This window comes from Macaca mulatta, chromosome 3 (assembly GCF_049350105.2).
Source record: "Macaca mulatta isolate MMU2019108-1 chromosome 3, T2T-MMU8v2.0, whole genome shotgun sequence".
NCBI classification, from domain to species: domain Eukaryota; kingdom Metazoa; phylum Chordata; class Mammalia; order Primates; family Cercopithecidae; genus Macaca; species Macaca mulatta.
In genome coordinates this window covers 71645767-71671912 of record NC_133408.1, presented here as the reverse complement: position 1 = coordinate 71671912, position 26146 = coordinate 71645767, and the positions used below count along the sequence as shown (strand labels likewise).

General features: G+C 47.9%; 1 protein-coding gene across 50 annotated transcripts in view; it reads left to right on the top strand.

Moving 5' to 3' along the window:
* The window catches only part of LOC106995512 (argininosuccinate lyase-like), a 101277-nt gene that overhangs the window by 40258 nt on the left and 34873 nt on the right, over nt 1-26146 (top strand). For 13 of the 50 annotated variants that reach the window (XR_013415289.1, XR_013415291.1, XR_013415287.1 and 10 more), the window contains exons 4-7: nt 5905-20119; nt 24966-25216; nt 25342-25426; nt 26010-26129. The gene's annotated coding sequence lies outside the window, so the exon portion shown is untranslated. Of the gene's footprint in view, nt 1-5904; nt 20166-22621; nt 22808-24965; nt 25217-25341; nt 26130-26146 lie in introns of all 50 variants that reach the window. The other 37 variants (XR_013415281.1, XR_013415274.1, XR_013415277.1 and 34 more) reach the window with 7 other exon arrangements.

The window sequence follows — 26146 nt, the reverse complement described above, 5'->3', positions numbered from 1 at the left end:
AGTTGCAGTTTTTGCTATTAAAAGTTATGGCATTAAAAGTAATGGCAAAAAACACAGTTCCTCTTTTTTTCTTTGAGACGGAGTCTAGCTCTGTCGGCCAGGCTGGAGTGCAATGGCGTGATCTCAGCTCACTGCAACCTCTGCCTCCCGGGTTCAAGCAATTCTCCTGCCTCAGCCTTCTAAGTAGCTGGGATTACTTAGGTACTTGGGTGGGTGCCCACCACCATGGCCAGCTAATTTTTGTATTTTTAGTAGAGATGGGGTTTCACTATGTTGACCAGGCTGGTCTCGAACTCCTGACCTCGTGAGCCTCAGCCTCTCAAAGTGCTGGGATTACAAGCATGAGCCACCGTGCCTGGCCTGCAGTTCCTCTTGAATCAACCTAATATTACCAGTGAGTCTTGTACCTTCAAATGGTTTCATATATATATATATATATGAATTCTCTTTAGTATTTATTTTAGGACAGTTTTGGTGTTAATGAAATCCTTCGACTTCTATTTGTCTAGGAAAGTCTTCATTTCTCCTTCATGTTTGTAGGATATTTTTGCTGGTTATACCATTCTTGGCTAAAAGGTTTTCTTCTTCAGCATTTTACATATGTCATGCCACTCTCTCTTGGCCTGTAAGGTTTTCACTGAAAAGTGTGCTGCCAGACACGTTGAAGCTCCATCGTATGTTGTTTGTTTGTTTTCTCTTGCTGCTTTTAGGATCCTTTCTTTATCCTTGACCTTCGGGAGTTTGATTATCACATGCATTGAGGTAGTCTTCTATGGGTTAAATCTGCTTGGTGTTCTATAACCTTCTTGTACTTGAACATTGATATTTTTCTCTAGGTTTGAGATGTTCCCTGATATTATCCCTTTGTCTCTCTGCCTCCTTTTTAAGGCCAATAACTCTTAGATTTGCCATTTTGAGGCTATTTTTAGATCTCGTAGGCACACCTTATTTTTAGTTTCATTTTTCTTTTCTTTTTTTTCTTTTTTTTTGAGATGGAGTCTCGCTCTGTCGCCCAGGCTGGAGTGCAGTGGCACAATCTCGGCTTACTGCAAGCTCCGACTCCTGGGGTCGCGCCATTCTCCTGCCTCAGCCTCCCGAGTAGCTGGGACTACAGGCGCCCGTCACCATGCCCAGCTAATTTTTTGTATGTTTTTTAGTAGAGATGGGGTTTCACCGTGTTAGCCAGGATGTTCTCGATCTCCTGACTTTGTGATCTGCCCATCTTGGCCTCCCAAAGTGCTGAGATTACAGGCGTGAGCCACCACATACGACCTCATTTGTCTTTTGTCTGCTCTAACTGTATTTTCAAATAGCTTTCTTCAAGTTCACTAATTTTTTCTTCTGCCTGACCAGTTCTGTTGAGAGACTCTGATGCATTCTTCAGTATGTCAATTAAATTTTTCAGTTTCATTATTTCTGCTTGATTTTTAAAATTATTTTAATCTCTTTGATAAATTTGTCTAATGTAATTCTGGATTTCTTCTCTCTGTTATCTTGAATTTCATTGAGCTCTTCTAAAACAGCTATTTTGAGTTCTCTGAAAGGTTACATATCTCTGTCCTGAGATGTGTGATTGGGATTGGTCATTAGTGCCTTACATGGTTCATTTGGTGAGGTCATGTTTTCTGGGATGGTCTTGATGCTTGTCATTGTTCATCTATGTCTGGGCATTGAAGAGTTAGATATTTATTGTAGTCTTTGCCATCTGGGCTCAGTTGTGCCTGTTCTTCTTGAGAAGGTTTTCTAAGTATTCAAAGGGAATTTACTAGGGAGTACCCTAAGCCAAGTAGCACTGTGATTCTAGCAGACTCATACTGCCTCAGTGGTCTTGGATAATATCTGGGAGGATTCCTTGGACTATTAGGCAGAATCTCTCAAACTGTTTTCTCGCTTTCTCCCAAACTGAAGGAGTCTGTCTGTCTGTACTAGGTTACTTGGAGTGAGGGAGGGGTGACATAGTTGCTCCTGTGAACACCACAGCTGCTACTGTGCTGGGTCACATGTGAAGCCAGCAAAGTACTAGGTCCTGCCCAAGGCCCATGGCAACTACTGCCTTGCTACTACTGATGTTTAAGGCCCAAGGGCTCTTTAGTCAGCAGGTGGTGAGTCCTGCCGGGCTGGGTCCGTCTCTTCAGTGCAGCAAGTTCCCTTCTGTCCCAGAGTGAGTCTAGAAATGTCCAGGAAGTAGGGCCTTGAATTGGGGGCTTCAGGAATCAGTTTAGTGGTGTATTTTCCTGTGGTTGAGCTGCTACTCAAGTTGTAAGACACAGTTCTCTTCTAATCTTCCTTCTCTTTCCCACAAGTGGAGGGAGTCTCTCTTTGAGCTGCACTGCCTGGAGTTGGGGGAGGTGTGATACAAGCACTTCTTGGCCACCAAAACTGGTATCTCATTGGGTCATGCGCATTCCCATTCCACTGGCTCTGAGCAAGTTCAGTACCTGAATTTGCCCAAGGACTGCAGACCTGCAGACCTTGTGGTCTGACTGCCTTTCAAATTTATTCAGGACCTCAGGGCACTTTAATTAACTAGTGGTGGAGGCAGCTGGAACTGAAGTTCCTATCTGTCTCTGGCATGGGAGATTCCTCTTTAGTGGGAGCTAGGTTAAATGCTCCCTTTGGCCAGGAGTGGTGGCTCACACCTGTAGTCCCAGCACTTTGGGAGGCCAAGGCGGGCAGATCACCTGAGGTCAGGAGTTCGAGACCAGCCTGACCAATGTGGTGAAACCCTGTCTCAACTAAAAATACAAAAATTAGCTGAGCATGATGTTGTGCAGCTGTAGTCCCAGCTACTCGAGAGGCTGAGACAGGAGAATCACTTGAATCTGGGAAGTGGAGGGTGCAGTAAGCGGGAGATCATGCCACTGCACTCCAGCCTGGTTGAAAGAGCAAGACTCCATCTAAAAAAAAAAAAAAAAAAATGCTCCCTTTGTGGGCACTAGCAGAATTCTGTCCTGTGTTGTGTTCCACTGTGACAGGGCAGTCACTGAGTTCCAATGCAAAGTCCCATAATCACTTCACTCTCCCTCCCCAAAGCACCCAGATTCTCTCTCTGTTCAGTATGGTGCTGCTGGGGGATGAATGTCAGATGGTATAGGCTATGCAAGACTCTCTTTACTGCAATCTTCAGTGCCTCTTTTCTTGATATAATATTAAAACCAGGTACTGAGATTGCTCACCTGATTTTTCGTTCTTACGAAGGTGCTTTTTTGCATGGATAATTGTTTAATTTGGTGTTTATGTAGGGGAATGATTGATGAGAGATTCTATTCAGCCATCTTGCTCCACCCCACTCCCCATTTTAGCAATTTTGAAATATATAGTGGCTTATTATTAACTATGGACACCATGCAATGCAATAGATCACTGAAGCTTATTCCTCCAGTCTAACTACAACTTTGTACCGTTTGATCAATATTTTCTGTTTCCCCATCCCTCTGTCTCCCTACTTTCCTCCACTCACCACCTGTCTACTCTCTATTTCTGTGAGACTTTTAGTTACCACATGTAAGTGAGATTATACAGTATTTGTCCTTCTGTGCCTGGTCTATTTCTCTTAGCATAATGTCCTACGGTTTCATTCATGTTTTACACATGACAGGATTTCATTCTTTTTAAAAGCTTTATAGTATTTTATTGTGTACCTTGTTGATGGGCACTTAGATTGTTTCCATATCTTGGCTATTGTGAATAATGCTGAAAAATAAAATGCTTAAGAATAAATCTAACCAAGGAAGTAAAATATCTGCACACTAAGAACAGTAAAACTTGGCCAGGCGCAGTGGCTCATACCTGCAATCCCAGCATTTCGGGAGGCTGAGGTGGGTGAATCACTTGAGGCCAGGAGCCTGAGACCAGCCTGGCCCACATGGCAAAACCACTTCTCTACTAAAAATACAAAAACTTAGCCATATGTGGTGGCGGACACCTGTAATCCCAGCTACTCAGGAGGCTGAGGCAGGAGAATCACTTGAACCTGGGAGGTGGACGTTGCAGTGAGCCGAGATTGCACTACTGCACTCCAGCCTGGACAACAGAATGAGTCTCTGTCTCAAAAAAAAAAAAAAATGCTGGGTGCAGTGGCTCACACCTGTAATCCCAGCACTTTAGGTGACTTCCTACTGAGCAGCCTTCAGCCCTGAGGATGGACAGCAATAGGAGACCTTGGCATCCCACTGCTCCCTTATGCAGCTTCCTCCACCAGCAAAGCTTTTCCCATGTCCCTGCTCCTTACTGGAATCAAGGGACACCTGGTCAGCCAAGACCACGACCACAGCATCTCAATTCCAGGGAGCCTGGGATGTGTGGGAAATGGTGCCTTCAGGAGCAAGGGCTAGAAGACAGCCCAGGAGTGCCTCATGCACACTGCAGAGGGTTCTCCAAGGGGGGCAGCTGGAGCAAGAGCCTCAAGAGGGCCTGCTCTACCCACCAGCATCGGGGGGCTCTGTGTGCTGAAAAGCCCAGCTGGTTCCTGTTTGGCACCTACAAGAAACCATGAATCCAGCTCTTGGGATGAAGGTAGGGCCTGGAAAACCATCTGGATGGGCCCCTGGATAGACAGTGGGCACAGGCAGGCAGGGGAAGATGGGTGACCTGCATCACCACACACTCTCAGCATCCAGTTTATCAGCATGTCATCTACTGTCATCTCAAAAAACACCCCTGCCAGCCAATGACAGCAAGTGTCCACTTCCTAATGCACAGTATATAAACTGCAGAGACACACATCAAACCCAGGGGGTCTGACTGGATATTCAAAGACTGCCCAGGGTGACCTCATACTGGTAAGCCCCCAGGAACTACTCTATAGGGAACTTGACAGTGGCTTCCCTGAACCCGTTAGGTTAAAATGCAAAGTTGGCTTTAAAAACAAATAGAAGGCGTGGATGACAAGATTCTAGATAATGGTCCTGCCTAGGACCCGAGGCCCCCTTTGCAACACAAGTGGTCAGCTCAACTTGGTGCTGTTTTTCTCTTATGAGCTTGGATTTCCAGAAGTAGAACTCCTGCTGGCTTCTTTCAAAAATGCACACCCTCCTTTAAAAATGCACACCCTCCTTTAAAATGCACACCCTCCTTTAAAAATGCACACCCTCCTTCAAAAATGCACACTGTCTTGCGACACGTGTCAGGCGTAGCTCCCACTACCGGAAGAAGTGACCTACTCTTTGGTTGAGAGAGCTTAGGCCATGGTCCTCACTCTCCACTATGGGCCAGAAAGAAATTATTGCTCATTTTTAGGTGGGATAATAATATTATGGTTTTGTCTTTAAAAAGGCTCCCTTATGTTTTAGATTGGGGGACCTGTCTATGGATGAAATAATTTAATGTCTGGGATTTGATTCAAAATAATACTGGGGACAGTGAGTAGGAGTAGAGATGCAACAAGATTGGCCATCTATGGGTAACTGTTGAAGCCGGGCTGTGGGTGTATAGGGTTCATTTTACTATCCTGTCTACTTTTGTATATGTTTAAAGTTTTCTATAATAAAAGCAGAATGAGGAGGAGGAAGAAACACACAGCAACGTGAAAACACAGCTCTTCAGGTTCTGGCACAGGAGTGCGAATGAAGGCTGAGGGCCCGTGAATCTGCTTTTCTCAGGCTCACTGCAGGCCAGTGAGAAACCTCAGCTTCAGGGTCCCAAAGCCTGCAGAGGCCAAGAGTCTGAGGCCAGAGGTCTGCTGGAGCAGCCCCTGAAAGGGTCCCTGTCTATAGTCAGCCATCATTTAGGCTGCAGTGGGCTCATCAGTGCCAGGAATATGAATGGCCTCACAGTCTATTTATTCTTGCCCAGCATCACTGTCAAGATCACAGTAAGCAGTGTGTCAGGATCTATGCATGGAGCTGGCTGAATCTTTATTAAAATCTTTTTTTTTTTTTTTTTTTTTTTTTTTTTTGCCCACAGTGTTCCCAATTTGTTTCTTTGTTCCTGGTATCTGGAGTCATGCAGTTTCTGATATTTGTCTTGGAGATGGAGGAAGTTTGACAAGTCATGGTGGTGGAAAGGTAGTATTTATATCCTGAAAAACCTTTTCCATCCAGCGAGAAATACCACCCCATAGTCCAGGCTGCTGTGTCCGAGCCGCCTCCAAGGCTCTTTATTTTGGAGGCCCTGGTGAGGTTCTCAGCATGGCTGGCAGGTGCTGTGGCCCAGAACGTAAGTGAAAGTCCAATCTGACTCACGTTTATCACCTAGAGCGGGTGTTCTACATGTATGTGTTCTTAGGACCCCAGGGCCGGAAGAGGTGACCCAGGGCCTCAGGCGCCACACACCTCCTACAACCCTTTGGCCAAAGCATCTGTCTCCTTACACGCTTTACTCACTAGGGGTCTAGGGATGGCCTTTTTTTTTTTTTTTTTAAGGTTTCTGCTTCTTAAAAAACAAAACAAAACAAAAGATATTGGGAGGCCAAGACAGACAAATCTCTTGAGGCCAGGAGTTTGAAATCAACCTGGGAAACATGACAAAACCCCATCGCTACTAAAAATACAAAAATTAGCCAGGGATGGTGGTGTGCACACCTGTAGTCCCAGCTACTCCAGAGACTGAGGTGGGAGAACCCTTGAGCCTGGAAGGTGGAGGCTTCAGTGAGCTGAGATCATGCCACTGCATTCCAGCCTGGATGATAGATCAAGACCCTGTCTCAAAAACAAACCCAAATTTTTTAAAGTTTGAAAAGCACTAATTTTGATATATGGGGAAGAAATGAAAATGTGGCAAGAGAGTATGTAGAACTAGAACCAGTGGGAATGTAAAATGGTACCACCACATAAAAGAGCTTAAAAATTCAATAGATGCCTACCCTTTGATCCAGCCATTCCACTCCTAGATATTTGTCAGGATAAATGAAGGCATGTGTTCATATAATGAGTTATACACAAATGTTCATAGCAACTTTATTTGTAAAATCCCCAAACTGGACCCAAACAACCCAAATGTCCACAGATGAACTGATAGATAGTGGCATATTCATGACAGGGAGCACGATTCAGCAGTGAAACAGAACAAACTGTTGATATACACAACAACAGATGAATCTCAAAGTCATTCTCTTGAGTGAAAGAAGGCAGACAAAAAAATACAAACCATACAACTCCATCAACATATGATTTTAGAAAATACACATTCAACTGTCGTGACAGGAAGCTGATCTGTTTTGGAGTTTGTCGGGGAAAGGGAGGTAGAGATGACAAAGGGGCGTGGGCACCACTCAGGGGTGAAGAACATGTTCACTCTCTCGATTGTGGGGCGGCTTTACAGGTGTATACATATCTCACAATTCATCCAATTGCACACCTTAAATCAATTATACCTCAACACATTTGTGGGAAAAAATTTAGTAGGAAAAATAGCTTTAATAAAATGTGGTCAGGAAAAGAAAAACCCTCTCCAGGGCTGAGACAGAAATTCATTCCAAACCAGGTTTTTCCAGCAATCTATGTCTCCTGAGCCCCACAATGTGAATGGCACCCTGCTAGGTGCTGGAAGAGGCACAAAGCTAATGGTTTAATTGGGAAGATAAGATCTTGACACATCGGCCGGGCGCGGTGGCTCAAGCCTGTAATCCCAGCACTTTGGGAGGCCGAGACGGGTGGATCACGAGGTCAGGAGATCGAGACCATCCTGGCTAACACAGTGAAACCCCGTCTCTACTAAAAAATACAAAAAAAAACTAGCCGGGCGAGGTGGCGGGCGCCTGTAGTCCCAGCTACTCGGGAGGCTGAGGCAGGAGAATGGCCTGAACCCGGGAGGCGGAGCTTGCAGTGAGCTGAGATCCGGCCACTGCACTCCAGCAAGGGGGACAGAGTGAGACTCCGTCTCAAAAAAAAAAAAAAAAAAAAAAAAAAAAAAAGATCTTGACACATCAACCGCCACAGGGCGACGTGACAGGTGTCTCATGTATATCAGCGAGAGCTGCAGGTGTTATGACTTGAGATGATCAAAGAAGGCTCCTTGGGAGAAGCAACATTTGAGTTATGTCTTGAATATATAGAGTTTTGAAAGATGAAGATGGAGAAAGCCGTGTTCCAGGCGGAGAGACCAGCATGAAGAGATGTACAGATGGAGAAAAGCCACTGTTTAAAAAAAAAAAAAAAAAAAAGGTAAATTCAGCAGCAGTGTTTTTCATCGAGAGGAATAATGGGAGGACATTATGGAGGCTGGATGATGGAAGTCCTTGAGTGCCAGATGACAGAGCCTGGATTTATAAGGCAGCCATGGAGGGCAGAGGAGAAACATGGCTCATTCATTAATGAAGCCTTTACTGCGAACCTGTCATGTGTCACGTCCAATGTGGGGGGCCTTGGGATACAAAGATGACCCCTGCCAGCAGAGCATGCATCTGGTGAGAGATCTTGATACGTAAACACATAAACAAAACCAGATGGTGTTGGTACCTCAAGCAGAGCCTCCAAGGGCACGTATTATCCAAGATTCTTTTACTTGAACTGATAGACATTGAACTCCAATTGGCTTAAGTAAAAAGGAAAATTTACTGGCTCACATACATGAAAGTTCCTGGGGGCATCAGGTACAGTTGGATCCAGGAATTCCATCCATGTCATCAGCACTGCTCCTTGTCTCTCAGCCTTGCTTTCCTCTAGGTTGGAACCATCTCAGGTCAGCTTTCTTTAAGGGGTAGCCTGAGGATCTCAGCAGTTTATGCTATGCTTAAACCCAAACAAAAGATCTCTTTCCCAATAGTCTCAACTGAAGTCCTGGAATTGAGTCTCATCATCTCTTAATTTCCCTAGCTTAGTCACATGCCCTTTCATGAAACAATCCCTGTGGCAAGAGCGATATCATGCTCTGATTGGTCATCAGTGACATGCCTGGAGTGGGGGTCAAGTCTGCCGCATGTGCTGAGACTGGGGAGAAGTTTTCTATAGTAGACAGCATTGGCTGCATAACCCCACACCCTCGAGCTCCTTTTCTCTTTATCTCCATTTTGGAGGCTAGAAAAATGAAATGCTAGCCTTCCTCATCTCCTTTGCAGCTAGAGAGAATCTTAACACAGCTCTAGCTAATGAGATATAAATGGAAGTATGCTGGGGGCAACTGGAAAAACTTTGGCTTTTCTCATTAAAAAAAAAAAAAGAACAAATGCAAATTGTGCTTCCTTCTTCCATTCCTTCATCCTGCTTTGAGTGCTGATGTGATGCCTGGAGCTGCGAGCATGAGGATAGAAAGGCTGAATCAAAGCAGGCAACCACCTATCTTCAGACTTAGTGCTATGTGAATGAAATAAATCCTTATGTTGCAGCCACTCTGCGTCAGCTTTCTTATTTGCAGCTGAATGCATTCCTAACTTATCCATCCCCATATGAAAGTCTGGGTGCTGTCATCTGAGGAATGAGGAACTGGGGCTGGAGAGACAAAAACAATTTCAGGGAGGGTGCAGAAGAGGGCAAAGCCAGAGGAGGCTGCAGGCAGGTAGGAAGACGCAACTGTCTCTAGAAAAGAGGGACACATTCAAGAGAACCTGAGAAAGAAGAATTGTTAGGTAGAGGGAAAAAGCTAGGAAGGAGGTAATGACAAGGAAGGTTTGAGTCTGGACACCTAAACCATCCTCAGAATCCCTGGTCATGCAATAGAAGCATGAGCCATGAGCCGTTCCTAGGGCTGTAGATACACACAGAGACAGGATGACTTAGACCCAGCTCTTGTGCAACCAGGTGGGCATCACCTTCTCCCAATCTTCACATGGGCAACCGCCCAGGCCAGAGGTGGGGGAATCCCGATGAGTGCTGTTGACATCTTCATGATGAGGAAGAGAACTATCACAGGACAAGTCCTGCCATGAAATAACTTGCTTCCTCAGTTGTAAATCATAAGCTGTAAGGTAGCTCGTAATAAGAGCATTTATAGGCTGGGTGTGGCGGCTCATGCCTGTAATCCCAACACTTTGGGAGGCCAAGGCAGATGGATCATCTGAGATCAGCAGTTTGAGACCAGTCTGGCCAACATGGTGAAACCCTATCTCTACTAAAAATACAAAAATTAGCCATGCTTGGTGGCAGGCACCTGTAATCCCAGTTACTTGGGAGGCTGAGGCAGGAGAATCACTTGAACCCAGGAAGAGGAGGTTGCAGTGAGCCAAGACTGCACCATCACACTTCAGCCTGGGGGACAAGAGCAAGACTTCGTCTCAAAAAAAAAAAAAAAGCATTTATAATAAACATAATAATGAGCATAATGATTGGCTTTTACTGAGCCTTCACCTGGTTCCAAAAATTTGTTAGGCATTCTACAGATACCACCTGATTAAAAACCACAACAACCCTATAAAATAGTATCATTCCCATTGACAGATGAGGAAACTAAGGCTCAGAGAGATTAAGTAACTGGCCCTTTTTATACAGCTGGTAAGTGGCAGTTGGAGGACAGCACACACTCTTTTAGTTATTGGCATCACACGAGATAAGTTGCTTCACTGCTGCCTTTGATGTAGTCGAAGAGATTAATCAAATTCTCTAGGTCAAGTTCCCCATTTTGGCTTGCTATTTCATAAAAGCACAGGCCTGGTTATCCTTCCATCAGCACCTTCCTGAAGAACCATCGCTCCTCCCCTTTATACTTGTCACCACGTCCCTGGCAAGGCCACCTAGGTGGAGAATGGGAATTTGATAGATTTGTTAAAATGTTTCTGGGAAACAGGGAAGCTGTCCATCAAGCCTGGGCTTCCTCCATCTATGAAGTCCAATATGCATGGTCATTGCTACTCTTATCATAATAGTTAATACCCTTTGAGTGTTTTCTCTTTTTAAAAATGTATTAATTAACCTTCACACAATTCCTTGAGATTGATGCTATTATTATCTCATCTTACAAATGAGAACTAAGGCCTGGAGAGCTTAAATAACCTGCCAAAGATCACACAGCAAAGACAAAAGTTCTCAGGTAGAAGGGTCTCCTGCTCTAGTTACACACAGATCCTGTGTAGGCCTGGGCTAGTGTGTGTGTTTATGTCTTTGTTTTTAACAAAAAATTTTAAGCCAGACATGGATTACACCTGTAATCCAAGGCTTTGGGAAGCCAAGGCAGGAGGACTACTTATGCCCAGGAGTTGGAGACCAGCCTGGGTAACATAGTGAGAGACCTTATCTCTACAAAAAATTTAAAAAATTAGCCAGGTGTGGTTGCGCACGACTGTGGTCCCAGCTACTTGGGAGGTTGAGACAGGAAGATTGCTAGAAAAAAAAATTTATTTTAAAGAACCAACCAAGGAAAAGTACATATGCAACGAAGCAAATGATGGCCCTCCAAAGAAATGAAAGGGGCACTCTCTAAATCTGGCCAGCATTTCCTTCCTTGAATGGAAATAGTGGTAGAGGGGATAGAAATCATACAGCTTTTCATTGAGTTTAGGAGAGAAAACACTTGGTAAAAATAATGGTATGAAAAGTAACCACTAGGACCCAAGCACCCCAGTACACCTACATGAAATGAATCATAGCTCACAGCTACACGAGATTTGCAAGGTACTACAGAATGGGATGTGTTGGTAGCTTTGACCTGTGTTTGGTCAAGTGTTTCATGGCATGTCATGTGTCATCTTCCCTGTGAGGATGGTGTGTGGGGATGTAGGAAATACAGTCAGAGCAGTGGCCAGCCTGTGAGTCCCCAGATGTCCATCCAGTTCCAGCAGAGCACAGCTCTTCCTTAGGGAGAGAGGTCCAAGCCTGCAGCAAGCTCACAAAATGCAAAGAAGGCACTTGATTATGTAGAGTTTGACTTAGAAATGTCCCCAATCTAAAAGTCCTTGTCCCCTTTGGGGACAGCCATGTCTCCCATCACACAATGAATGCCAGAAAGCAGCTCTGGAATTCTCCTCCACATTCTTCTTTTCATGAAGACTGGAACTAGCTAGGCCAGATTATCAAGAGCTCCCAGCAGATGAAGCTCAGGGCTTGCTCAGACCTGGATGGGGCAAACGCGCCCACTGTACTGCAGTCACTGTCCTCCAGGCTGCCAGTAAGCCCCATACTCGGATCACCATGCAGAAGTTATGTGAGGCCCAACCCACTTGAATGAGTCTTGAAAAATAACCGTCAGCATTGTGGAGAAGATGTGATGAAAGATACTAATTAAAGGTGGGCGGGGGGAGGTAATACTCTCCCAATCCGTCTCAGGAGCCCAGAGCAGAGAAGGTAGAGAATATCCTTTCAGAGAGGGGAGCTGGGGCAGACCCATGGGCCCCAGTCCCCCAACCCCTGACCACACAGCCCCAGTGTGTTGACTTACTAAACAGCTAACTGCAAGCACAGCTGTGGAGCTTCAGAAGAGCCACACGGGGCTGGTGACACGCATGCTCAGTCCCTACCTGAGTGAAGTCAGGGGGCCACATACAGCCACTGCCTTACTTGCTGGGGTTGTGCCCAGGCTCTAATCTTTCCAGGTCTATGAGGAACCAAACTCTGAAATGGACATGGTTGGTCTGACTGGAAAGAAACGGGAAAATGAAGTCCACTTCCAGGTCTAGCTTAGCTGCCCAAGCATCCCGGGGTCCAGGAGCCCCATTAATGGTTCTAGGACTTTGTTGTAGAAACGGAAAAGCCCCCTAAAGAAAACACTGTCCTGAGGAAGAAAATACCAAAAATACCATCATCCCCTTCTGCCCCATATTCCTAAGAAGCCTCCCAAATTGAAGCCAATAGGCATTTGGCTAACACCACCTGATGCCGTTGGCCAGGCCCCTCCCGGCTCAGGGTCAAGGAGTCCAGGAAGGGAGGATGGCTGTCTCTGATCTCCCTCACCCCCACCACTTAGCCATGAGACCATAGAGCTCCAATATATGCCCATAAACACACAAACCCCTAGCATCTAGGAAGGGAAATTCTGTCTCTTGCTTCTAACCGAGTTACTCCACTTTCTGACCTTAAAAAAGAACAGCAGGTTTCCTTCAAAGGATTCGGACCTCATTAGCCACAGTGGGAAATGATGCTTTAATGGGCCTGTGATGGTCTCAGCTTCAGGTGTCTGTGTTGCAACCATATTACTTAGCAACACTGTAGCCATTTAGGTTTAATTTCCTAGCTTGCCTGATAAGGAGGCTGCAAGTGTAATTTGTGATGCTGCAAGCTGGGCAAACTCACAGGGCTATTAGATGAGTCACTGGGTGATCCAGGCCGCTGGTCCCAGCTCTGCAGAAGAGAAATTAACTCTGATTCGTGGGGCTGATCGCAATTTTCTAAGTGTCTGTGAGCTGTGCTTCCATCTCTCCTGCTTTCTGGTTTGGTGCCATTATTGATTAAGGGAAACTTCACTCACCTCTCAACCCCTGTTAGTATCATCTTCCAGCTTTCTAAAATTCTCACGCAAACTCAAAGCCTGGCAAGGTAATAATAACAACAATATCAATAATAACAGCAATAACAATAATAGCTCACATTTCTGAATGCTATTTGAGTGCTACTCATAAGTTATCTCTGTTAATTTTCCTTACAGCCCCAGGAGGTAGGAACTACTCTTACTCCTATTTTCAAATGAGGAAATCAGGGCACAGACAGGATAGCAGTTGGCTGTAAGACAATGAGAGAGTAGGGGACTGAGCACGGCACACTTTACCGAAGAGCCGCACTGTTATTCATCACCACCCAGCACTGCCATATCTTTCACTTTTCCAAAAGATGCCGTAAATCCAGATTTTGATATAAACTCCCTAGAGTTTTAAACATCAACAACTAATTTCATTGTTTAATAAATATTGTGAGAACCAAACCAAACAGATTGGCCAGCCAGATTTGGCTCCTGAGCCACCAGTTTGCAAGCTCCACTTCATTCAAACAAGTAAGCATGTTCATCAATAAATACTCTCCAATTGTATAGCTTGGCTTCTGTGAGTTGCTGGTGGCCCAGCCCTTTGTTCCTCCCTCCCTCCAGCTGCATTCCCCCCAGAGCCTCCGTGAGAGCTCTATTCTTCCAGTTGCTCAGGCTAAAAATCTTAGGGTCATCTATGGCTCCTTTCTATCTCTCACACTTCAAATAATCTGTCAACAGATCCTGTCTGCTCTACTTTTAAAATTTATTCACAAGCCCTCCACTTTTCATACCCCTACCACGACCACTCTGGTTCAAGCCACCAGCATCTCTTGCCTGGATATCATGAGCCGCCAGCTGACGTCACTTTCTCCCTTACCGTGTTCTCACCAGAGGAACTGGGGTATCTGTGTAAAACCTAAGTCAGATCCTGCGCTTCTCTGCTCAGCCCCTCCAACGGTTCCCATCTCACTCAGTGAAAGTCAGCATCCTAAATGACCCACAAAACCCTTCATGACCTGGCCCCTTCCCACCTCTCTCTGCTTCCCTCCCTGCACTACAGGCACGTGGCTTCCTCCTTGCTGTTGCTCAAATACACCAAATGTGCTCCAACCTCAGGCCTTAGGTACTCACAGCTCCCTCGGAAACTCTCCCCTCCGCTGTCTTCTTGACTTCTGCTCTCTTTTGCTCTGTTCAGTCTCTACCAAAGTAGAAACATCTTCCTGGACAACTTATCCAAACTGGTCATCTCCCAGTCACACCCCCTCCCCTTTCCCTTACCAAGCATCTCTGCTGCACAGCATACATTTATCTATTTCTGGTCCTCTCTCCTCCAACTGGAATGTATGCTCCGTAAAAGTAGGGAATGTGTTGGGGAAAAAAAAAAAAAAAAAAGCTGGGAATTTGTTTGCTTCTCTGCTCTATCCCTGGTATCTAGAACTGTGCCTGGTACATAGCCAAAATTCATTATAAATGTTTGTTAAAGAAGGAATGGTCCACATAATAGTGCCTTATGATAGACAGCTCCATTCTCCAAATGTTGCACACACTTTGCCCTCACTATTTCCTCTGCATTCCATCTGCACCTGAGAGAGAGGAGCACTCCCCACTAGCTATTATCACCTGCACCATGGCCATGGCCTAACAATGTGAGTGCAGTATCATGCCATGTTGATCACTGGCTGAAAAATGACAAGGAGGCAATCATTTCTCTCACCCACCTGCTATGTCAAATAGTAGCTTATGATTTGTGGGTGTCTTGCCCTTGATGGATACACAACAGCTCAATCACGAGGCTGATGAATTTTATAATTAGTCTTGCTGGCAGAGGTGGCAGATTTTATGTGAGGGTGAACCATTTTAATCCTTAATTATAAGGCTGGATGTAGCTGGGTGTGGTGGCATACGCCTGTAATCCCAGCTACTCGGGAGGTTGAGGCAGAAGAACTGCTTGAACTTGGGAGGCAGAGGTTGCAGTGAGCTGATATCACACCACTGCCCTCCAGCCTGGGCAACAGAGTGAGACTCTTTCTCTAAATAAATAAATAAACAAATAAATAAGACTGAATAAAAGTGCTTTACTCATTTATCTGCAGATTTTGTGTATTTACTCTTTGACCTTATTTATTTATTTATTTTTGAGACCGGGTCTCGCTCTGTGACCCAGGCTGGAATGCAGTAGCACAATCACAGCTCACTGCAGCCTCAACCTCCTGGGCACACACCATGCCCCTGTTTCAGCTTACCAAGAAGCTGGGACTACAGGCTCACACCATCACGTGTGCCTAATTTTTGAATTTTTTGTAGAGACGATCCCACTGTGTTGCCCAGGCTGGTCTCGAACTCATGGGCTCAAGCGATGCCCCCAATTCAGCTTCCCAAAGTGCTGGGATTAAAGGTGTGGGCCACTATACCAGGCAATTTTTATTTCTGTATTTATTTGAAAGCACATATATCCTAGGAAGGTAGATATGGTTCAGTCCTTCCTATTTTTTTCACATAGAGAAATATTGGCTAGATCTCAACTCCATCCAGGCCCTGCATAAAATCTGGACAAAGCTGCAATAATTTAGTGCAAGATCCCTCCATGGATACCATGGGTCTCTCGCATCCAGCACAGTATGATCAGCTCTTAGTGAGATCCAGACACACCTCGCTCTAGGGCAGGTCCTGCCTGATTAGCCACAGGTGATTCCCTGGATGCTTGTCCTTTCTTAGCCACCAAATGCTGCAGCTCAAAAAAGAGGGTAAACTAGGATGCCAGGATGCCCCTTTCTAAAGCTGAATACTCAGGAAGGGAGGACGGCCACATCCAAGGGAGGGAAAAGCATCCAACTATCACTAAAGTTGATAGAAGAGGCTCTAGGAAGATATTCAGAGGTATGGTCCACTTCTATGCAAGGGGCAGGGAATGCAGCTGGGCCACTTTTCTTTTTTTTTTCTTTTTTTCTTTTTTCTTTTTTTTTTTTTTGAGACAGAGTCTCATTCTGTGACCCAGGCGGAAGTGTAGTGATGTGATCTCGGCTCACTGCAACCTCTGCCTCCTGGGTGCAAGCAATTCTCATGCCTCAGCCTCCCGAGTAGGTGGGGTTACAGGTGTGCACCACCACACCTGGCTAAGTTATTTTTAATTTTTAGTAGAGACAGGGTTCCACCATGTTGGCCAGGCTGGTCTCGAACTCTTGGTCTCATATGATCTGCCTACCTCAGCCTCCCAAAGTGCTGGGATTACAGGCGTGAACCATCGTCCCAGCCAGCATTCAATCTTAATTATTAAATTGATTAATTAAGCTCTGCACTGTCAGTTGTATCCGCAGCTTCTATAGTGATCTGACAGCAGAATGGTTACACATATTTAAAAGGTTATAGGAGGAGCTGTGAATATTCATGAAGGCGGTCCTGACACAGGTGTATTGAATCAATTAATATGCATGTAATACAGGATCCATGTTCATTTCGGGATGCAAACTTAATATTTAAATGTACAGTTAGATTTTATCTGTCAAAAGGTCTTTTCAGTACACAAAGGCATGCAGATGTGTAATTTCTGTCATTCAGCCAGAACTAGTGCATGGTCAGTTGGTGTTTATCAGGAGAAAGTTACTAGAGTCTCTTGTCTTATTAAAATTGTCATTATGGCTGGTGGGATAGGAAATGGGGATCAGTTGGTCAGCCTCTAGTGAAGCCATAAATTGTTTTTTTGTTCATTTGTGTTTTTGTTTTGTTTTGTTTTGTTTTTTTGAGATGGAGTCCGGCTCTGTTGCCCAGGCTGGAGTGCAGTGGTGCAATCTCAGCTCACTGCAACATCCACTGCCCAGGTTCAGGCAATTCTTCTGCCTCAGCCAGGATTACAGGTGGTTGCCACCAAGCCTGGATAATTTTTGTATTTTTAGTCGAGATGGGGTTTCACCACCTTGGCCAGGCTGGTCTCGAACTCCTGACCTCACGTGATCCACCTGCCTTGGCCTCCCAAAGTGCTGGAATTATAGGCACAAGTCACTGCACCCGGACTTTGATCAGGCTTTCACCAAATACACAATGTACATCTGGGGGAATGGTCACTTATGCCTTTTTTGTTTTGTTTTGTTTTGTTTTGTTTTGAGACCGAGTTTCACTCTTGTTGCCCAGGCTGGAGTGCAATGGTGCAACATCAGCTCATTGCAAACCTCTGCCTTCCACGTTCAAGTAGTACTCCTGTCTCAGACTCCTAAGTAGCTGGGATTGCAGGCACATTCCACCAAACCTGGCTAATTTTTACAGGCATGGTGGCTTACGCCTGTAATCCTAGCACTTTGGAAAGCTGAGGCAGGTGGATCACCTGAGGTCAGGACTTTGAGACCAGACTGGCCAAGATGCTTCAAGATATCCCGCCTTTTGGGGCCAAACCATTTTATGGATTGATTGATGACTTTGCCTGTAACCTCAGCCTCCCTGACTTTAAAAATCTTTCCATATGGGCCGGTGGGTCCCGTAATCCCAGCACTTTGGAGAGGCCTATAATCCCAGTACTTTTCAAAGGCCGAGGCAGGCAGATCACTTGAGGTCAGGAGTTCAAGACCAGCCTGGCCAACATGGTGAAGCCCCAACTCTTAAAAAAAAAAAAAAAAAAAAAAAACCTACAAAATTAGCCAGGTGTGGTGGTGCACATTTGTAGTCCCAGCTACTTGGGAGGCTGAGAAATTGCTTGAACCCAGGAGGCAGAGGCTGCAGTGTGCCACTGTACTACAGCCTAGGCAATAGAGCAAGACTCCATTTCCAGTATTAAGGTCCATTTTCAGAAGGTTGATTTGGTGAGCATTAAAAAAGGGAGTGGGGGAGTAATCGTACAAACAATTGTGTCCAGGCCAGGTTCCTAGGACCTGAGCGCCCCCTCTTTATGGCAGAGGCACCTGACATCCGTAACTAATGTGGACCCTGAGAATGACTTTATGGTCTAAGAAAAATGTGTGTTCAGAGCCCCAAGCTAAGGAATCAGGAGTGGCAAGATCCAGGAAGAATGCCAACCTATGAAACCCTGAGTCAAGAGGTTAAGCTGGGCACTTGGTTTCTCTGGTCGCCCACTTGGCCCTCTTCCAAGTTTTACTTTCTCTCTTTCCTATCCTTCCTGTTCTAAAGTTTTTTAATAAACTTTTTTTTCTTTTTTTTTTTTTTTGAGATGCTGTCTCACTCTTTAGCCCAGGCTTGAGTACAGTGGTGCGATCTCAGCTCATGCTACCTCTGCCTTCCAAGTTCAAGTGATTCTCCTGCCTCAGCCTCCCAAGTAGCTGGGATTACAGGCGCTGACCACCACGTCCAGCTAATTTTTGTATTTTTAGTAGAGATAGGGTTTCACCATGTTGGCCAGGCTGTTCTCAAACTCCTGACCTCAGGTAATCCACCCGGCTCAGCCTCCTGAAGTGCTGGGATTACAGGCTTGAACCACTGTGCCCGGCCTACGTTTTAACAAACTTTTACTCCTGCTCTGCAACTTGCCTCCATTTGGGTTTCTGCCTTATGACCCTCAGTCTGATTCTTTCTTCTGAGGAGGCAAGAATTGAGGTAGTTGCAGATGTGTACGGATTCATCACCAGGAACTTGGACACCTACCACCAGTAATGGGTAGAGGATGCTAGGTGAAAATGTTATGTAAGTTGCATGCATTTTACAAATGGTAGTGCTTCTCATGTCCAGCCATGGCCACGGCACCTTCCCTGTATGAAAGTCCCCTCCATAAACCTATGTCTCCTTTGCCGTCTCCAGATCTCCTCCTCTACCCTCTTCCACACGGTGCCTTCCCTACTGGAGTAGGGTAGGGTCTCGCAGGAAACCCTCTCCCTGCAATTTTTTTTTTTTTTTTTTTTTTTGTGACAGAGTCTCGTTCTTTCGCCCAGAGCTGGAGTGCAGTGGTGCGATCTCGGTTCACTGAAACCTTCGCCTCCCGTATTCAAGCGATTCTCCAGCCTCAGCCTCCCTAGTAGCTGGAATTACAGGCACCCACCACCACGGCCATTTTTTTTCTTTTCTTTTCTTTTCTTTTTTTGTAGTAGAAACGGGGTTTCCACATTTTGTTCAGGCTGCTCTTGAACTCCTGGCCTCAAGTGATCCGCTTCGCTCGGGTTCCCAAAGTGCTGGTTACAGGCGTGAGCCACTGCGCCAGGCCCTCTCCCTGCATCCTTACGTGCCTGCAATGCCAAGAGGGAGCTCTTGGCCCCCGGGTTAGGATCAGGGCCCCAGAGGCCCAGGGTCAAGGCTACGGGCCGCATCCCAAGGACGTGCATCCCTCCAAGAGGCTGCGTCCAACAGGCATAGAAGAGGCTCTGCTGGAGCCTGCTCGGAGTCTGGCTGGGGAAAGCCAATGGAAGTGCTTCTTGAAGAAAGAGGGGAATCCAGCCTATCTCAGGGGTTCTGTCCTGGCCTGCAGCCCTGGATCGTCAGGACTGGGCCGAGGTGGGGAGCAGACTTCACCCTTCTTGGCTGGGGCTGAGGGTGAGGGTCCTGCTTGAAGGGCCTAGCCCTGGGTTCCCAACCACCCACTCCACTCTGTAGCGCCTGGCCCCGCCCAGCCCCTCAAGGCCTGGCAGTCGCCCTCAACAAAGATGGCGAGCATGGCCTCAGGCGCGTCGCGGCGCGTCACGTCGCGCGTCACGTCGCGCGAGATGCAGGGCTCCTCCCGCGCTGCTCTTAGACCCGTAGACGGCGGCCCAGGGAGGAGTAGAAAGTGTGGTCTGTGGGGCTGCCTGACACCTGGTAGGCGCTCGGGCCGCTCTTGTGGGGCTGCGCCCTGGCGCTGCAGGGCTGAATGTTATACCCCCGAGAGAGGCCGTTGCGGAGCGCAAGGAGCTGGAGGCCTCTGGAGCTTCGGCGCCGACTTCTTCGACATCAGGTGCGGTGGTTTCTAGGAGCGGTGTTATCGGTGTCCCTTGCGAGAGGTGCGTGCTTGGGGCAGGGCCGGGAGGTCCCCGGAAGCCCGGGGGCGGGAGTGGAGGAGCCCGGGCCCCCCGGCAGGCTCCTTCACCTGGGCGTCCGGAGCTGGGAGCCCGGAGGAGGTTAAAGGTCAACGGGCTTGGGTGCGCCGGGTTGGGGGACAGGTGGACGGGGGGACCCAGGATGGCCGAGGAGGAGGAGGAAACGCTTCTGCAGAGTCCCCTCCGTGGGCGAAGGCTGAGCCCGGGCAGTATCTATCTTTTTAGTGTTTATTTTTAATTTAAAAAAATTTTTTGAGACTGGGTTTGGCCCTGTCGGGTACCCATGTTGGAGCGCAGTGGTGCAATCCTAACTTCTGAGCTCAGGCGATCCTCCCACCCCAGCCTTGCAAGTTAGCTGGAGCCACCATCCCTGGCTAATTAAAAAAAAAAAGTCGAGGCCGGTCGCAGTGGCTCACACCTGTAATCCCAGCACTTTGGGAGGCCGAGACGGGCGGATCACGAGGTCAGGAGATTGAGACCATCCTGGCTAACACGGTGAAACCCCTTTGGGAGGCCGAGACGGGCGGATCACGAGGTCAGGAGATCGAGACCATCCTGGCTAATATGGTGAAACCCCGTCTCTACTAAAAATACAAAAAACTAGCCAGGCGAGGTGGTGGGCGCCTGTAGTCCCAGCTACGCGGGAGGCTGAGGCAGGAGAATGGCGTAAACCCGGGAGGCGGAGCTTGCAGTGAGCTGAGATCCGGCCACTGCACTCCAGCCTGGGCGACAAAGCGAGACTCCGTCTCAAAAAAAAAAAAAAAAAAGGAAAAAAAGGAAAAAAAAAAAAGAAAAAAAGAAAATTAGCCGGGTGTGGTGGCGGGGCCTGTAGTTTCAGCTACTCGGGAGGCTGAGGTAGGAGAATGGCATGAACCCGGGAGGCGGAGCTTGCAGTGAGCAGAGATCGCGCCACTGCACTCCAGCCTGGGCTACAGAGTGAGACTCTTGTCTCAAAAAAAAAAAAAAAGAAAGAAAAGAAAAAAATGTACCCGTGCTTGGTGGCGCACGCCTGTAATGCCAGCACTTTGGGAGGCTGAGACGGGTAAATCACCTGAGGCCAGGAGTTCAAGACCAGCCTGGCCAACATGGTGAAACCCCATCTCCACTGAAAATATAAAAACTAGCCGGGTGTGGTGGTGCATACCTGTAATTCCAGCTACTTGGGAAGCTAAGCCAGGAGAATCACTTGAACCCAGGAGGCAGAGGTTGCAGTGAGCTGAGATCACCCCACTGCACTCCAGCCTTGGTGACAGAGTGAGACTCTTGTCTTAAAAATAATAATAATAACTTTTTTTTTTTTTAAGATATAGAGTCTCACTATGTTGCCCAGGCTGGTCTCGAACTCCTGGCCTCAAGCCATCCTCCCACGTTAACCTTCCAAAGCGCTGATTACAGGCATGAGCCACCCAGACACTGGGGGGCCAGAGCGGCAGGCGCTGCACAGAGCTGGGCCCAGGGATCGGGAGGAGGGGACAGTTTAGATGTCCTGAGGTCAGCTCTGCCAAGGCAGGAAGGTCCTTTGGTTTTCAAGGTTCAGATACAGGACAGGATGTGACAGGCCAAGGACGCCACCCCTGTTCCCCTCCTGACTTGGATGTGGCCAGGAGAGAAGTGGGACCCGGTAAGGTCTGGGCCACTTTTGCCTGGTCTGCATCCTCTTTTTCTGACTTTGTGGCATTTAGTACAGGAGGAAGAGAGGAGAGAACTGGGTGCTAGTGTGCGCCCCACTCAGTGTCCTAAGGAAAGCCCCCTCAAACCCCCCAACCAGTCTTCCTCCCTGTGAGAGGCAGTGGGTCATCTACCTCTTAGTCACCAGTCTAAATCTTCTTGCCTCGAGCTGGGATGTGGCCCTGGGCTCACTCGTGTCTCGAGAGATATTGGGCCCCATCCACTCCGAGGATGGACTCCTGGCCCCACTGGCCCAGGTGCACAAACCGCCCTGACAGTTGACCTGTCCTCAGCAAGTTATCTGTCTGTTTTGCTAAGATTCCCTGCTATGTGTCAGGGCTTGCGCTAGGCCTGGGGGCACAGCTGTGCAGCACACTGGTCCCGGATCCCTTTGGGGGCCTAGGAGCTGAGACTGGCCCTTCTTTTTTTTTTTTTTTTTTTTTTTTTGAGACGGAGTCTCGCTCTGTAGCCCAGGCTGGAGTGCGGTGGCCGGATCTCAGCTCACTGCAAGCTCCGCCTCCCAGGTTCTCGCCATTCTCCGGCCTCAGCCTCCCGAGTAGCTGGGACTACAGGCGCCCGCCACCTCGCCCGGCTATTTTTTTGTATTTCTTAGTAGAGACGGGGTTTCACCGTGTTAGCCAGGATGGTCTCGATCTCCTGACCTCGTGATCCGCCCGTCTCGGCCTCCCAAAGTGCTGGGATTACAGGCTTGAGCCACCGCGCCCGGCTGAGACTGGCCCTTCTTTCCACAGTCGGGCCCCACCCTGGACATGCCGGTTCCTTCCAGCTTCAACGACATTGGCCAGGACTGGCGGCTGCGGCATTTTGTCAGCCAGGTGTAGTATGAACAGGAGGTGACCCTGCCGGAGCAATGAACCCAGGACCTGCGCACAAGAGTGGTGCTGAGGCTTGGCGGTGCCCGCTCCTATGCCATCGTGGTCAGTGCAGCCAGGAGCAGGCAGGGCGGGTGGGTGGGCATGGCTGCTGAACAGCCTTTCTCCTGGGGTGGGACTGTGGGGGGCCCTGCCCTGCCCTGGGGGCTGTGCCCTGTGTAGGGGGATAGGTGGCCTGATCTACCCCATTGGGATGCCATTCTTCCCGTCTGACTGGCAGGCCCCTGAGCTCCATGCTGTAGTTTATGTGAGGGAGTGCCCAATAGCAGGGCCCCTCCTCATGCCCTGACCTGCCCCCCACCCTCCCCATATCCCCTGTGTCTACAGTGGGTAAATGGGGTCAATGCGCTAGAGCATGAGGGGTCTACCTCCCCTTCAAGGCCGACATCAGCAGCCTTTTCAGGAGATGCCTGTTGCCTGTTTTCCCAGGGGCAGGAATTGAAGGGAGCTGTCCAGGCTGGAGTGGTTCAGCCGGGCTGTCACAAGCCTTTGAAGCTTCCCATCTTCAAGCCTGGCTGTTGGAGAGTGTGGGTTTGGAACTTGAGAATAGGGGGTTCTGTTCTGTCCTGTGCCAGCCACAGCCAGCTTTGAATGGGCAGAGCAATGATGGGGGGAGGGTGTAAAAGAAGAAATGAACTTAGGAAAGAGAAGAGGAAAAGAGGCTTCAACAACAGTCTAGGCCGAACATGATGGCTCATGTCTGTAATCCCAGCACTTTGGGAGGCCAAGGTGGGTGGATCACTTGAGGTCAGGAGTTCAAGACCAGCCTGACCAACAGATAGTGAAACCCCATCTCTGCTAAAAATACAAAGATAAGCCGGGCATGGTGGTGTGCGCCTGTAATCCCAGCTACTCGGGAGGCTGAAGCAGGAGAATCACTTAAAACCAGGAAGGGGAGGTTGTACTCCAGCCTGGGCTACAGAATGAGACCCTGTCTCTAAAAAAAAAATAACTGTGGAGGCCTGGGGCGGGTGCTGGAAGCTCTGACCACAGGCTCGTCCCTCTGTTGGGTTTTTCTTCCGTTTATCCCTCCTGGTTAACTTGACCTGGCATAAAGGCTGTTTCTTCTAAGAGGCTGTCCCTGACTCTCCAGTCCAAGTTATGTTTATTGTCTTGCAGAGCCCAATTCCTGCCACCACTTGTCATTTCCATTTGCAACATTTCTTTCATTGTTTCTTTTTCAGAGTCAGAGTCTTGCTCTGTTGCCCAGGATGGAGTGCAGTGGTGCAGTCATGGCTTGTTGCCACCTCAACCTCCTGGGCTTAAGCTATCCTCCCCCTCAACCTCCCAAAGAGCTGGGACCACAGATGTGTGCCACCATGCCAGGCTAAGTTTAAATTTATTTTTTTCCCACTGAGAAAAAGTTTCTTGCTCTGTTGCCCAGACTGGAGAGCAGTGGTGCAATCTCGACTCACTGCAACCTCTACCTCCTGGGTTCAAGCAATTCTCTTGCCTCAGCCTCCCGAGTAACTAGGATTACGGGCAGGTGCTACCAGGCCCAGCCAGTTGTTTTTTTCTTGTATTTTTTTGTAGAGATGGGGTTTCACCATGTTGGCCAGTCTGGTCTTGAACTCTTGACCTCGTGATCTACCTGCCTTGGCCTCCCAAAGTGCTGGGATTATAGGTGTGAGCCACCATGCCCCACCCTAATTTATACATTTGTTGTAGAAACGGTCTTGCTATGTTGCCCAGGCTGGTCTCGAACTCCTGGTCTCTAGTAAGCCTCCTGAAGTGCTGGGATTCTAGGCGTGAGCCACCTTGCCCGGCACTTGCACCATTTCTCTGTGCATGTTTCTCCATTCCCACTGCCCAGGACCTGTGGCCTTCGATTTGAGCCACTACTGAGCACCTCGCACCAAGCCCCATGCCTACCTCCCAGCCTGCACTCCCTGTTTGCTTGATGCATTAATAAATATCCCTCCTGAATCTGCACCCATCCATTCCTGTGTTCAAGAGCTGTTTCAGGTAGTCAACCTCATTTTTGGCAGTGTCCAGCCCACTGACCTCAGCTCTGTGTGCCTGGAAGGGTGGCTGCTCCTCTGGGGGGATAGGATTCGGAGGCAGGGGGAGAAAGAGTGATGTTAGAGAGCTCGGTCTAGGACTAGAGGATCATGTGCCCTTATGTAAAATACATCTCAAGTTAGGGAAGAAAGCAGTGGCTGCATGTTTTTTTTCTTTTTGTTTGTTTGTTTGTTTGAGACAGGGTCTTCTTCTGTGGAGCAGGCTAGAGTGCAGTGGCGTGATCTCGGCTCACTGCAGCCTCCATGTCCCGGGTTCAAGAGAGTCTCGTGCCTCAGCTTCCGAGTATCTGGTGATACAGACGTGCCACCATGACCGGCTAATTTTTGTATTTGTAATAGAGACGGGGTTTTGCCATGTTGGCCACGCTGATCTTCAACCCCCGACCTCAAGTGATCTACCCTCTTTCGGCCTCCCAAAGTGCTGAGATGAAAGGTATGAGCCATCGTGCCTGGCCCCGTGTTGTGTTCTGATGGGGGAAGATGGGACAGAAAGGATGGGAGGGTGTCTGAGCCCTTCCTGGACTGACGGAACCTGTGCCTTCTGCCTTTTGTGGACAGGATGGTGATCGCTCACACCAAAGCCTTGGACCCTTCCCGGCCTGTGACCTTTGTGACCAACTCCAACTATGTAGCAGACAAGAGGGTGAACCTGGGGGTCCCCACCCCATTTTTCCCCACCTTTGCCTGGCCTTGTCCTGAAGTCTGCTCATGGGAACAGCTGGAGAGAACCATGAGCTGCTAGTGTGGGATTTTTTATTTTGTTTTTTTACTTGAAAAAATAGAGACAGGGTCTTGCCATGTTGCCCAGGCTGATCTCGAACTCCTGGGCTCAAGCGATCCTCCTGCCTCAACCTCCCAAAGGGCTGGGGTTACAGGTGTGGGCCACCGCACTCAGCTGCAGCCAGTCTGTTTTCAAAGATGGTCTTTGGGTTAATGAGAATTCTCTCCCTGCTTACTCGCCAGGCAGTGTGACTTTCTGAATCCAGGGAGGCTGCACATAGGGAGATGGGATTTGTTTGCTCAGTTTGGACTCAGCGTTTTTTGCACTTTGATTTAATAGACTCATAGAATGTCAAAGGTTTAAGGGGGCTTAGAGTTCATCTGGCCCACACCTGGCTGATCAGAATCTCTAGGGGAAGTTTTTTTGAAATGGCAGATCTCTGCATTCTGAGATCCTGATTCAGTAAGTCCTGAGTTGGAACCTGAGTTTTCTTTTTCTTCTGTAGAGGCAAGGTCTTACTCTGTTGCCCTAGCTGGAGTGCAGTGGTGCGATCACAGCTCATTGCAGCCTTGAGGACTGTGGGCTCAGGAGAGAGAAGGAAGTCCTATTTATTGTTGCTTCCAAGGTACTCTGCAATATCTG